The sequence below is a fragment of the Argiope bruennichi genome, chromosome X2 (assembly GCF_947563725.1).
Source record: "Argiope bruennichi chromosome X2, qqArgBrue1.1, whole genome shotgun sequence".
NCBI classification, from domain to species: domain Eukaryota; kingdom Metazoa; phylum Arthropoda; class Arachnida; order Araneae; family Araneidae; genus Argiope; species Argiope bruennichi.
This window is the reverse complement of record NC_079163.1, coordinates 67,709,159-67,721,545: the sequence shown is the minus strand read 5'-3', so window position 1 is coordinate 67,721,545 and position 12,387 is coordinate 67,709,159. Positions and strand designations below refer to the sequence as shown.

The window sequence follows — 12,387 nt, the reverse complement described above, 5'->3', positions numbered from 1 at the left end:
GATGCTCTAGTTCAATGCAATGTTTTCAAAATGCATGCATATTTACCTGATCAACGCTCCAAATAGGGCATTGCTGTTCGCGAGGAGCTTTTGTTTTTCCCAGGTTGGAATCGTAATGTTTTGCTTTGCAAAGGAAAGAAATCGATGCTTTCAATGATGCGGAAGATTTCTAATTCACTCTTGAGCTTCCATCCACATCCTCCGGCGTTCTCCCGCCTTTTCTGAAATGACGAAGTAAGATAAACAGCGCCATCTAGTGGGAGCTTGTCTCTCTACTTTTCAGTACGAGGATGAAAACATATCGGGAGGCAGGATGCGGAGTTATTTTCGGCTAGATCAACTCTTTCGGTTTCAATCGATATTCAAGAGCTTCAACTCCAAGACAGAATCAACTCTTTAACCCTCTTGCCCATGCGTTATCGAATACTTATAAACTTATCATTCAAATATGAAATGCCCGAAATGGAAGCTAATAATATAAGGCGTGAAATCATAAGAATTTATTTGAGATGAGTGTTTAAGGAAGAGACTGTTGCATAGATCTCTTGAGACATTAATAATTTTAGTTTTAAAATGCCATCATTCAATGCACGAGTTGATAAGCAAAAATTATTTTAAAAAATTATCTCGGTCCAGTGACGGACTAATTCTGACATTGGGAGCCCCATTTATATCCACATTGCTTTCATTCAGTTTTTATAAAAATGAGATAACATTTTCAAAAAAAAAAAAAAAAAAAATGCAGAGTTGAAATAATAAAGTGCTAACATGTGTTTTGGGATTATAAATGAATTAAAATAAAGGTGCAACTTTACAAATAAAAAATGAAACTAAGCGAATGAACTTTACGTAAATAAACGTAAAGTTCACTAATAACGTAAAATAAACGTAAATAAACTTTTAGTGAACGTAAAGTTCACTAATAGTTTGTTTACTTTAGGAATCTAAGAATTTTACTCGAAATTTATTCTCAAATATTATGAAGCATAAGGAAGACAATTAATGAAATAGTAAAATTTTTATTCATTAAAAACTGTGTTTCTATACAGAGAACAAATTATTTTTCTCGAGTCAAGTTATTCTAGTTGAATAGATATATTGCATTTATTTTAAATTATTTGCCTCTTAGATGCCATTCACAGAGCTAAGCTAAATTTTGTATCAATAATAATTATTTCTTGGATTATTAACAACAGAAGTAAAAAATTAGCTTTTGGCAGTTTTTAAAACTGTTAAAAAATTTCTTTAATTCTTTTAAGAAGTTGAAAAATTTAAAAATTGTTTGGTCCAAACACTATTCATATTTTACCCAGAAATAATACATATAAGAGGATTTTGTATGATTTTACTTTGAATTATAATTATTTGCCTTCAAATAAAGAAATAGGATATATATTTAAAAAAATGCTTGTATGCGGATACTTTGGCATTCCATCGATTGCTCTTGCTAAATATATTTTTACCTTCTCTTATGAGACATATACACTGTGTACAATTCATCTGATGTACAACAAAAATCTTTGGTATATGTACTTAAAATGTTGCATACAAATACGAAGAATTTGGAATGCTTAAGTGAAAATTAATTAGCTTATTTTTTTAATCATAAACCTGCCCCATCTTGTGACTAGATGATTCTCTGGGAATGCTAGTTCTGTTTCCTTTCAATTAAAGTTAATTATACATAACAGGATGTTCATAATTTTCTCAACAAAGTATTTTTAAGCTTTGAAGTGTAAAGGATATTAAAGACGTAAGTAAGCGAAAAGAAAATAATTTTAATTATCTTGTTCTTCCTTTTTTGTACTTACTTGTACTCGGGAGGACAACATAGACGAAACTTCCTCAGAAGTGATTTCGTTCAAAATTCGGTTAGATCAATTAAAGACAACATACCAAATTCCATCCATCTGCCTAAAGCGTTTTTGAGTTATCCTGTTCACAGATAGACACAGTGACGTATTTAGGCATTTTGATGCAGTGCACATTCATGAGTCTCCCCTTTAATAAATTGATCCATTTAATTTAATATATTTTTCAATTCTCAATTGTTACATTTTTTTTGTTACTATCATAGTAACTTTGTAACAATAGATATTTTATTAATTTATTTATAATATATGTATCATAAGAAAAATGTCTAAAGTTATGCATTTCTTGGAAATTAACCCTAAATATTAAATAATATTTCCTTAGATACAAATAAATGTATTCAGTTTTTTAAATTGATAATATAATGATAAAAAACTATAAACAAATATAATTAAAAAATTATTATTTTTCGAGGGCTGCCAAGTGAATTTAACATAAGTATTTGTTGTTTGTTGTTTCATATGGCACTTGCCATGGACAAGCCCGCTGTTACGAAGACAGCGATTTAAGTCGATAGGGGATGCGTCTCTTGTTTTAGTAGCGCCAACTAGGGCCAAGAGTACGACTTTGCCACTCAAGCATCACTCATTCGCAGAAAACCGGGTCTCAATGTCAGGCTTATGGTCGTCACAGGCTACTGAATGCTCGAGCAGAAAGGAGATTTGCCAGAGTTGTACACTCCAACAGAAGAGCAACAGTACGGCAATAGCGGGAAATCTTAATGTAGGAGCAACTGCTAACGTCTCTGAACGAACTGTGCGGCATACTATTACACCGTATATGCGATGGGAGCTGACGACTGTGAGCCTTGAACTAGAGCAGATGTTTCCAGTTTGCAAAGGCGCATAAGGATTGGACAGTAGATGACTGGCAAAGGGTCATGTGGTCTGATGAATCGCGTTTTCAACTACATCATGCAGATAACATATTTCGGATATGGTGAAAACAGCACGAAAGCATGGACCCCAACTGCATTGCCACAAAATTTCAAGCAGGTGGTGGCAATATGATGGTTGGGTGGATGTTTTCTTGGCATTGCACGGGTCCTTTCATTACTGTGGAACAGCTTCTGAATGCCCAAGGGTATTTAAGTTTTCTCGCAGATCAATTACATCCTGATACTTTCAGCAGGACAATGCTCCTTGTCATATAGCTGGTATTGTTGTCAGATTATTCAAAAAACATGACGGGGAATCAGACAGCTGGATCCAGTGCCATCCAACCTGAAGGAACTGGAAAGTGCAGTTCATTGGATATGGGGTCAAATTCCTCCTACCACTTTCCAACATCTAACAGAATCTATGCCAAGAAGAATGCGAGCAGTATTACGGGCTAAAGGTGGTCCAACACTGTATTGAAGAGGTGGTCATAATAATTTGACCACTAAGTATATAATTCAAAAATTCATTACACACAAATTCATCATATATTCATTACACATTTAATATATTATTTCAAAACTTTCGGGAAATATGACAATCAGTATTTGCTTTATATATGCAAAAATCGTTATTCCGTGTTTTAAGCAGAATAACTTTTATCTAAACTTGTTACCTTCATTTAGGAGAAAACTAGAATAACATTTTAGAAGGCTCTTCTCTCTCTTTAGCTGTGCTTTTTTTAAAAATTTTATTTCTTTGGGGTGTCTCGATTAACTGTATAAAAGGAATGATCTTTAACTACTTTTTATCATTAATTTTACAACTTTAATTTTAGAATGAGGACTCATAATGCGGCTTTCCTCCTAAATGTATGAAATTCTGTTATCACAATTCATTTCATGAAAACAGAAGACACAGGTTCGTTTCAATGACGACATTTTGGAAGAATTACTTTTCCTTAAATCTTTCAAGCTAAAGGTTTATTTCTTGACCCCTTTTTATTGAAGTATTAATTTTTAATTCTGGCTTTTATTTATTTTTGAATCATTTTATGAAGACATATGTACTTAAAGCTCAAAAATAAACTTTCTTCATTAAGTGTTTTAAAAACTGAGCAACAAATTTCTTATACTTTTAATTAGTTTAATATAAGCTGATTAGGAAATAAAACACTATACTCGAAACAATGCTAACACGTCATACAATACACCAGGTTGAAATTTAAAAGAATTTTTTTTCCACCTTTTCTAAGTTATATATGGAATCCGAGAGTATTTCTTAAAAATTTCTAACATCTGAAACATTTCAAAAAACAGTTTTTGTCCATTTTCTATATACCCCCCTCCCTTGTAATAAGCATTTCATATGATTCTGTGGAAATATTTTTCCTAAAATTCTTCAATACCTTTTGAAACTTTTTTTTTAAATTAATAGCCAGATATTTTTTATCTGTTTTTGAGTGAGGCTCAAGATGGAATATCGCAATCTCAGCTTGAAATTTGTTTCAATGGTGATAATTATTCAAAATATCCCAAACATGTTTTCTAATGTTATGAGGCATTAGGCATTGATGTTACACTCTCGCATCACAACTCATTTAACACCTAGACAATTTTTTTAATTGCTTTTTTTTAGAATACCAAGAATCCAATTTTCACTTTACAAAAGTAATTGTTCTCGGTGAAATGCCCAGAACAAATTAAAAGACTTGCATTTTTAAAAGTATCTTTCCTTTTGTATTTGAAAAATCCAAATTTTCCTAAGATTAAAATTCCTCAGAAAGGAACGAGATATCTTTATCTTCCGAATTTCCGAATTGTAAAATCGTATTTTTTTTCCAGGTAAGACACCTATATATGTAAACTTAAAAATCAAACCTTATCTAAATATAAAATTTGATCCAAATCGTTAGAAGAGTTTCCGAGATACACGAAATAAAATTATACGCATACAAGTATTGCTCGTTTAAAGCTATAAGATATGAAAAACACAACTTTCAGTTAGATTCGATTCAGAGCTCCATAAACATTAGATAATGACGCCAAAAGAATCGAGAATTTCATTCTTTGAGGTACGAAAGTATTTAAAGTTCTATTCCGCCAGGTTTGCAATTTGCTTCTGTCGGGTATTTTAACATTTAGAATCAAAAGCATTTCAGAAAGCCGTTTTAACGTGAAATATTGCCTCGAAGTTTCACTTATTATACTAAATATAAAAGGGGAAAAAGAACTCTTGTCAAACGATTTAAGTTAATGGCTTCAGTGCAATTTACTGTTCAAATGATGAAATAACTATTCATGCTGAAATTTGTTTTATCGTTTCTTTTGAATGCAAGTAACGACAATCTCTTATGACTTCATATCTGTCGAAATATTCTTTTTCTGTGCGTTTGGTCTAGGGAAGTTTAGTTATATTAACGTCCCATTTTAAAGCAACACTCCGGCGATGCTAGGACGAACCTCGTAATTTTGAACCACGATCAGATGTGCCACACCTTAACCGGCACCCCTTTTTCCAAACTTCCACACCAACGGGAAGACGTTCGGCCACAACGGATTTATCGTGCATCAGACCCGCTTATACGACGGTTCTTCGGTGGAATCTGACCTCAAACTTGAAAACTTCAGGTTAAGAAGCCGAGACCTTACCATCAAGCCACCGTTACCCCTGAGGCCTTCGGAAATAAATGTGGCTAGGTTTTATTAGCTTACATCAAACCTATACGCAAGGCAGCAGGCTTTCGGTTGATTGGTTTTAAAAATGTTTGAAATAAAGCCATTTTTAAATGTCAAAGTCATGGGAAGCAATGCAGAGCAATTGATCATTCCTAATACAAAAGGAATTCAATCATCGTCGTGTATTGACGCAATCACAAGGAGTGATGCACAACAAATGGAAAACTGAAATAGAGAGACAGTCTTTTTACTTTCCCGCATACGAAATATTGTAAATTTCAAAACATTTAAACTCGAGATTTTAGAGCTCCCTGAGTTCGAAGGGGGAAAAACCCTTTTCCCATTATGTCTGTCTGTCTATTAACCCAATAACTCAAAAACGCTTTGAGCTATACGGATGGAATTTGGTATACAGACTTACGAATAAATGTGTATATTTCTGTCAAATTTTGTACGAAATTCATTCATGGGATTCATTCATTCTGTCTGACTGTTCAAGTCTGATTTCATTCTGTCTGTACGAAATTCATTCATGGGATTCATTCATTCTGTCTGACTGTTCAAGTACAAGTAAACTCGATAACTACAAAACGCAAAGAGCTAAGTAAATAAAATTTGGTACACACGTTTAACTCTTAAAATATAAAATTTTAATGAATTTTGGATTAAATTTGTCAAACGGTTGACCGTCTGTCGATCTGTGCTTTCATATGCATGTAAATGCAAAGTCATAAACGCAATGGCTTAACTCACTGAAATCTTATGACTAGAACTGTAGTCCTGAGTCTTTCGGTGTCCCAAATGAACGTTCTCGCGATAGATTGATTAAAAATGCTCGATTCCCTCCAAATATCTATATTTCGCAACTTTTGTTCGCCAATGCCATACAAGGCATTCGCAGTCCTACCAAAGATACACCATTTTATAGAGGGGGTAAGGGGATAAGAACTTTATTGGAGAGCATGCGATAAAGTTTTGGAGTTTCGGTGAGAACACTCCCTCTGGCTGTACTCGAATTACCTTCTTAATTACTTTTCTTTCTGAACTACATGCTAATTTGATAACAATATTTGAATTCAAATCACTCTATATTTCCCTATTTTTTTTTTTTTAATTAGAACTCGAGCTTTGCTCCAACAATGTACTTAAAACTCACTGTCATTTTTATTGGAATTCTTTATCTCTCTCCCCCCCCCCTCAGAATAGGAGTTTGTAGCTCTTGGTTGGTGATTGCAACCTTTATTTGTTATAAAATAATGCTTTAATGCTAAATATGAACCCCTCCGTTTTGTAAAGGCCATTGTATTAGTGTGAAACTCTCAATTTACGTGATTTTTAGCTCTCTTCATAGTTTCGTTCCACTTTCCTCAATAATGATAAAACAGGTAATTAAAAATGACTAATTTCGATTATTAATTTATCATCCAAGCTTCATTTCTGAATTCTGAGGTTTTCATTTTTATATGTTTGCATCCTTTTTTTTTTTAATTTGTATCTGTCTATTTTTACCTGCTTCTTTCAGAATACATTTCAGGATTATTTTTTTTTTCCATAATCATCTATACGAGACTAGATTCAAATAATCATCTTATTTATTTATGCAGCCTGAAATATGACAAAAATTCTTATTCATATTCTTTTCTAGAGTGTGATGTTTGCAACTGCATTTTTTAGCTAGTTACTTGTTATGTCTTTCAATAAGTTTTTTTTAAATCCTTTATTTACGTTTCTGTTGATTATATTGGTTGATAGGAGATTGTTTCTAAGAAATTTTATTTTAATAACGTATTTGACAAACATTTTTATTTTTGTTTCACGTTTTGTTACGGAGCAATACTCCTTTACAATTATATGATCTGCTGTTTGAATATTGCTGAGATGACCAGATAATTTTTAATAATTTCGGCATGAATTAACCTTATTTAAACAAAATTTAAAAAAAGTTTTATTTTAACTATACTATAACTATATAGTTTTATTTTAACTATACTACATTTTTAAAATGTTTTTTATTCAAATCATTACAATTTTAATAATTTTCTCCTATTTATTTTTTATTGCTTACAGAAAAAATTTGCATCTTTAAAAAAGATCAAGATGGAACCAGTATTTTATTAAATAGATTTAGAGGACAAAAAAAAAAAAAAAAAAAAAAAACTACAAAGCAGTTTTGTAAAGTTAAGCTCATCCAAGGAAATAGTCAGACATATATGAGAAAAAGTGATCTGTTTCTTTTCCCCAGAACTGTAATTATAAAGAGCTGATTCAGAAAAAACGCTCAAATGAGATTTACATATTCAACTGTCGATATGAAAACTGATCTTAAGTGGGCAGTGGACACTATTAGTATCTCTAGACGGTGGACTCCTTCTCTTTCGCGAATTATTCACTTAGGGTTATGAAATTTTTTATGCATATGTATTAAAATATAAATGCGTCAATAATTTTTTAAAAACTTTTTAAAACGAAACATATTATTTTTTTTACAAATTAAAAAAAAATATATAATTTTTAAAGAATTCAGAATGTTTCAGGCGACTTAATTTTTTACTTTTTCTATTATTTTTCCTTATTACTCAATATAAATTTATTTGGAACAAAATTTGCTTAAGTTTGTAATTCCAATTAAATGCTCTGAACTAAAATTGACTTAATTATCTAAAAAAACTCGAAACATAAAATGCATACCCTATTTTCTTTTAATGTTTAACTGAAATCTTTATTATCAATTCTATAAAATTTCTTCAAAAACTAAGACACTTGGAAAATTTCAAAGATGTTTAAATTTAATTACAATACCATGTTGAGAAAAGTAATTCAGATGTACTTTTTCCCCTCTAAATCCTTCAAATATTTATTTTACTGAGCAATACATTTTATAACATTATTTGAGTTGAATATAAGCTTATATTTTGGTGACGAAACGATAAAAATAAAATTTTCTGATTTCATCCCTCTTTGCTTATTTCAAAGTCCACTGTCCCTTTAAGAAATCAGGCCAGTCAGAAAACAATTATATATATATATATAAAAAAAGGATTTCTTTCATCATGAATTGATACCAAAATTTGGAGTAGCGTTTCAAGGTTTTTATATAGGACTCTTCACTCATGGCTTCAAAAATGGGGGAGGGGGTATTAGCAGTTTTATGAATAAGCGTTACAAGAAATCACACTTATTTTACAATAAGCACTCTTGCAATAAAATTCCTACACTGTGCGATTTCGTGTTAGGCATATTCATGCAGCCTATGACTGGACTAATTATGCCTGCAGAATTTATATTAAAATAAGAATTGAATTCGGAATAGTATTTCACTCTTAGAATAGGGATCGATAACTAAGAATCGATAATTTCATGACAAGATTAAGAAAAGAAAAAAAATAGGAAGTCACGCAAAAGACAAGCTTTTAAAAACAGTGCTATTTTTTCCACCATCAGCCGAAATCTGATTGGAGTAGTGGCTGGATTTTATTGGAAATGAACTCTTCTCCCTTATTTGTTAGAGTTGGTCTATTGATGCTTCCACCCCCGCCGCGAACAGTGGCTAGGTCCCCCACGTGTTATGTGAGCTCACTGACCTCAGCTGACTCAGGGGGAGATGCGGAGGAAGGGATCGATATGACTGGGCTCACCATCGTTTCTTCCTCCAGGATCGAATCTGTGCGAAGACTAGGGTTGCCAGGCTTTGGGGAGTTTGCTCACTTCCGTGGAATGAATATCTGAGAGGAATGAAACCAAAAGCTCCAGTTTGTCGCTCAGAGGGAACGGACTTAAGGAAAGGAAAGAAGTGGTATTGCTCATCCCAAACAGGAGTTTTCTGCTAAATATTTAAGGAGAAAATTTCCATCTTGTATCCAGGTAAAAGAAACGGACCTAACCGAATCAAAGCAATGTAACGGGGAAATAAGTATTGCATGAAAAACGTCCAAGTTTAAATTGCACCCTGCGAAACCTATATGACAGAGCTATGCAAAAACTTTCACTCCTTGAATGGAAGCCTAGTTATTAGAATTTTGTGTTATGAGTTGATTTAATTAACTGCGCGCTGCCATTAAAACAATTAATGGGAAAAATAATTTTATATTAGTTTATTTAACTTCACATTCAAAAGAAAGATGTACGCATCATTGCATACTTTATAAAAGAAATGCCTTTGCCGTGTTAGAGGAATTATCAATTCGGAAACGTTTTGGATGTGTATTTTAGGATTTGAATAATATACCACATAGGATACTAATTATACCATATTTGCTTAAGAACACGCACACACGCATGCACACACATTTGCCATTACAAAGGAAATTCTTTTTTCTTTCGATATGCAAACCTCAGCAGAAATCCCTTCTTCATAGAAATATCTTTTTATAATTTTAACATTTATTATTAACATTAATAACATTTATTTTTATAATTTTTCTCTATTTAATTTCACAATAACCAATAAAACTGAACAGTCAAATTCTGTGTGATAAGTCCACACTTTTAAGTCGAAAAAAATAGTATCGCGTGGTTTCTGAAAATTTAATGGTTAATTGTCTTTTATTCATCAGGGGATATCGCAAACCTCAAAGCAAAATTTCCATTCTGCAAATGGTTATTGAATGAGTGAAGATTAAGTAGAAATTTTTAATAATATTTTTTTTTTTTTTTTACTATGATCTTTTTTAATTTCTTGAACAAGAAAAAGAGTTTCAGATTGAAAATAGGAATGAATGGAATCTTTAACATGAAAACAAAATAAGTTTTAAAAATTAAAAAATATATATATTCAATAAAACCCTTTAGTACAATAAAAAATTTTCTCGTCTATACAGCAATTCTTCACTCTATAATTTGTATAGTTATTTTTTCCAAGAGTTCCTTTCGCGAATCTTTGGCAGAACTCCATAATTGTAAACACATGTACTAACAAAAAATTCCTCTGCATTTCCGTCTAATAAATAGAGATGGAAAACATGGAGCACTCTATATTTAATTGTTGAACTGGCGAAAATTTGTTACTAAAATCGTTTATTGTGCCATGAAAAATATTTAAAATAGAAAATGAAGCTTGCAAATGCTATAATACTTTATGCATAATTTGAAATTTTTGTTGCAGTTTGATATTTATTACAATTTAATTCACCTATGCAAAATATAAAATTAATTTTTTATCATTATTAATCCAAATATTTTTATTTTTCATTCATTCGTAATAATGGAAATTTATTTAAAATATTTTATGTATTCCTTATCTCAGAATATCAGTACGAAAGAATGGCTAAAATAGTCAATTCAACTTTTTCCATAAAGTTTTCAGCCATTTAAACTTTTATATATAGTTTCATATTTCTGTTTGTATCGATGATTTTTTAGCTTCCCTTTTTTAATTACTAATATCCAGCATTACAAATTGCATATTTAAAAGCAACCTGAAAAATAGCATTAATATATATTAATAGAACTCCTCCAAATAGCCTTCTCTTTTTGTTTGGAAAGCGATAATTCAACTAATATATTGTAATTAAGTAAAATAAGAGAAAAATTTACAAAGATTTTAAACTTTGATCAAATATTGCTTTGATTTTAGATTAATGAAAACCGAAAAATTACCGTTTTTGAGGGGAAGGGGCTCTCCTTCAACTTTCCCTCGGAAACTTAGGAAAAGTCAAATCATAAAACGGTTATATCTTTCTTTTAAAATAAATAACAGTCATACCTTGCTTAATGAAAACTTCCCATATCGAAAGATTCACCTAACAATCAAAACAAAGTGTAAAAAAAAAAACTCTTAACAAGCAATGTTTTGCAGAACAATTGACGAGGATACATCGTGATATCACATGCAGTATTGGCTTGAATAACTATTGAGCACTTGTTTGAAGAGAATTCTTATTTCTGGATGGAAAAAAAAACTTTGGCCAGAAAATGCTTCAAACACAACTCCGAGGAGTTTAAAGTACCTGTGATGTCTTAATAGATGAGATTGTGTCTGTGGCCAAGATTATGGGACTAGACGTAGATAGCAATGACATCGATGAGCTTGTTGAAGAATATAACCAGAACTACCGAAAGTTTATGGAGCTTCATTTTGAGTCACAGTAAAAGTTGTGGATGAGATTTGCTCAGAACGAGGGAAATAATACCTTTAGAAGAGAAACAATCTTCCAGTGAAATAAGGGAATGCTGAAAGCATGGAAAATCTTATCCATGTTGCATTGCACGTTCAGCTTACTCAGGCAGCAGCAGTGCACCCTACAATAACATTTTGCCATAATGTTGTGTTTCATTTTCTCCAAATTATATCATTAAAATTTGTTTGAGTATTTTTTTTTTCGGAATGGAACGCATTGTCTTATTTTCCATTGATTCCTGCAAAAAAAAAAAAAAAAAAAAAAAAAACTTTTTTTCCTTTTAACGTATTTCGTAATACAAATAAGATCCGGAAACGAATTGTACTCTTTAAGTGAGGTTCTATTGTACACTTGTGATTCTTCATAAATATAGATAATTAATATTTCTAGCTATTAATACATTAGATTAAATTTGTAGAACATATTCGTAGAAAAGAAAATTGATTATCGAGCCCTCTATATGCAGATATATATAGAAATATTCTTCCCCTGAATCCCCTGAACTCTCAGAGCCCAAAAATGGTCGATTTTTCCACTTTAGTACCTCACTAACAGGATTCTCGCAAAGCTCAGTTGTGAGAGTTAGATCACAATTGCTCATTAAGGAAATTGTAAAAAAAAAAAAAAAAAAAAAAAAAAAAAAAAAAAAGAAAGAAAGAAAGAAAAGAACAATAAAAGCGTTCCGTCAAATAGAAGATTGGGAGAAGATTGGGTACAAGTACGTCGCTATTAAAACAGAGTGTATTTTGAAAACATTTTTACTGATCCCACTATATCATAAAATCATAATATCACTGATCTTACTCACTTTTTTCAATGCATTGATTTTAAAATTTATTGATT

At 31.4% G+C, this 12,387-nt stretch overlaps 1 protein-coding gene across 2 annotated transcripts in view; it reads right to left on the bottom strand.

Annotated features, from left to right (window-relative positions):
* LOC129960184 (disheveled-associated activator of morphogenesis 1-like) overlaps window positions 1-194 on the bottom strand; it is a 109,370-nt gene extending 109,176 nt beyond the window's left edge. For both annotated transcript variants that reach the window (XM_056073397.1, XM_056073399.1), the window contains exon 1: window positions 47-194. The gene's annotated coding sequence lies outside the window, so the exon portion shown is untranslated. The remainder of the gene's footprint in view (window positions 1-46) is intronic.
* Between the last annotated feature and the right edge of the window lie 12,193 nt (window positions 195-12,387).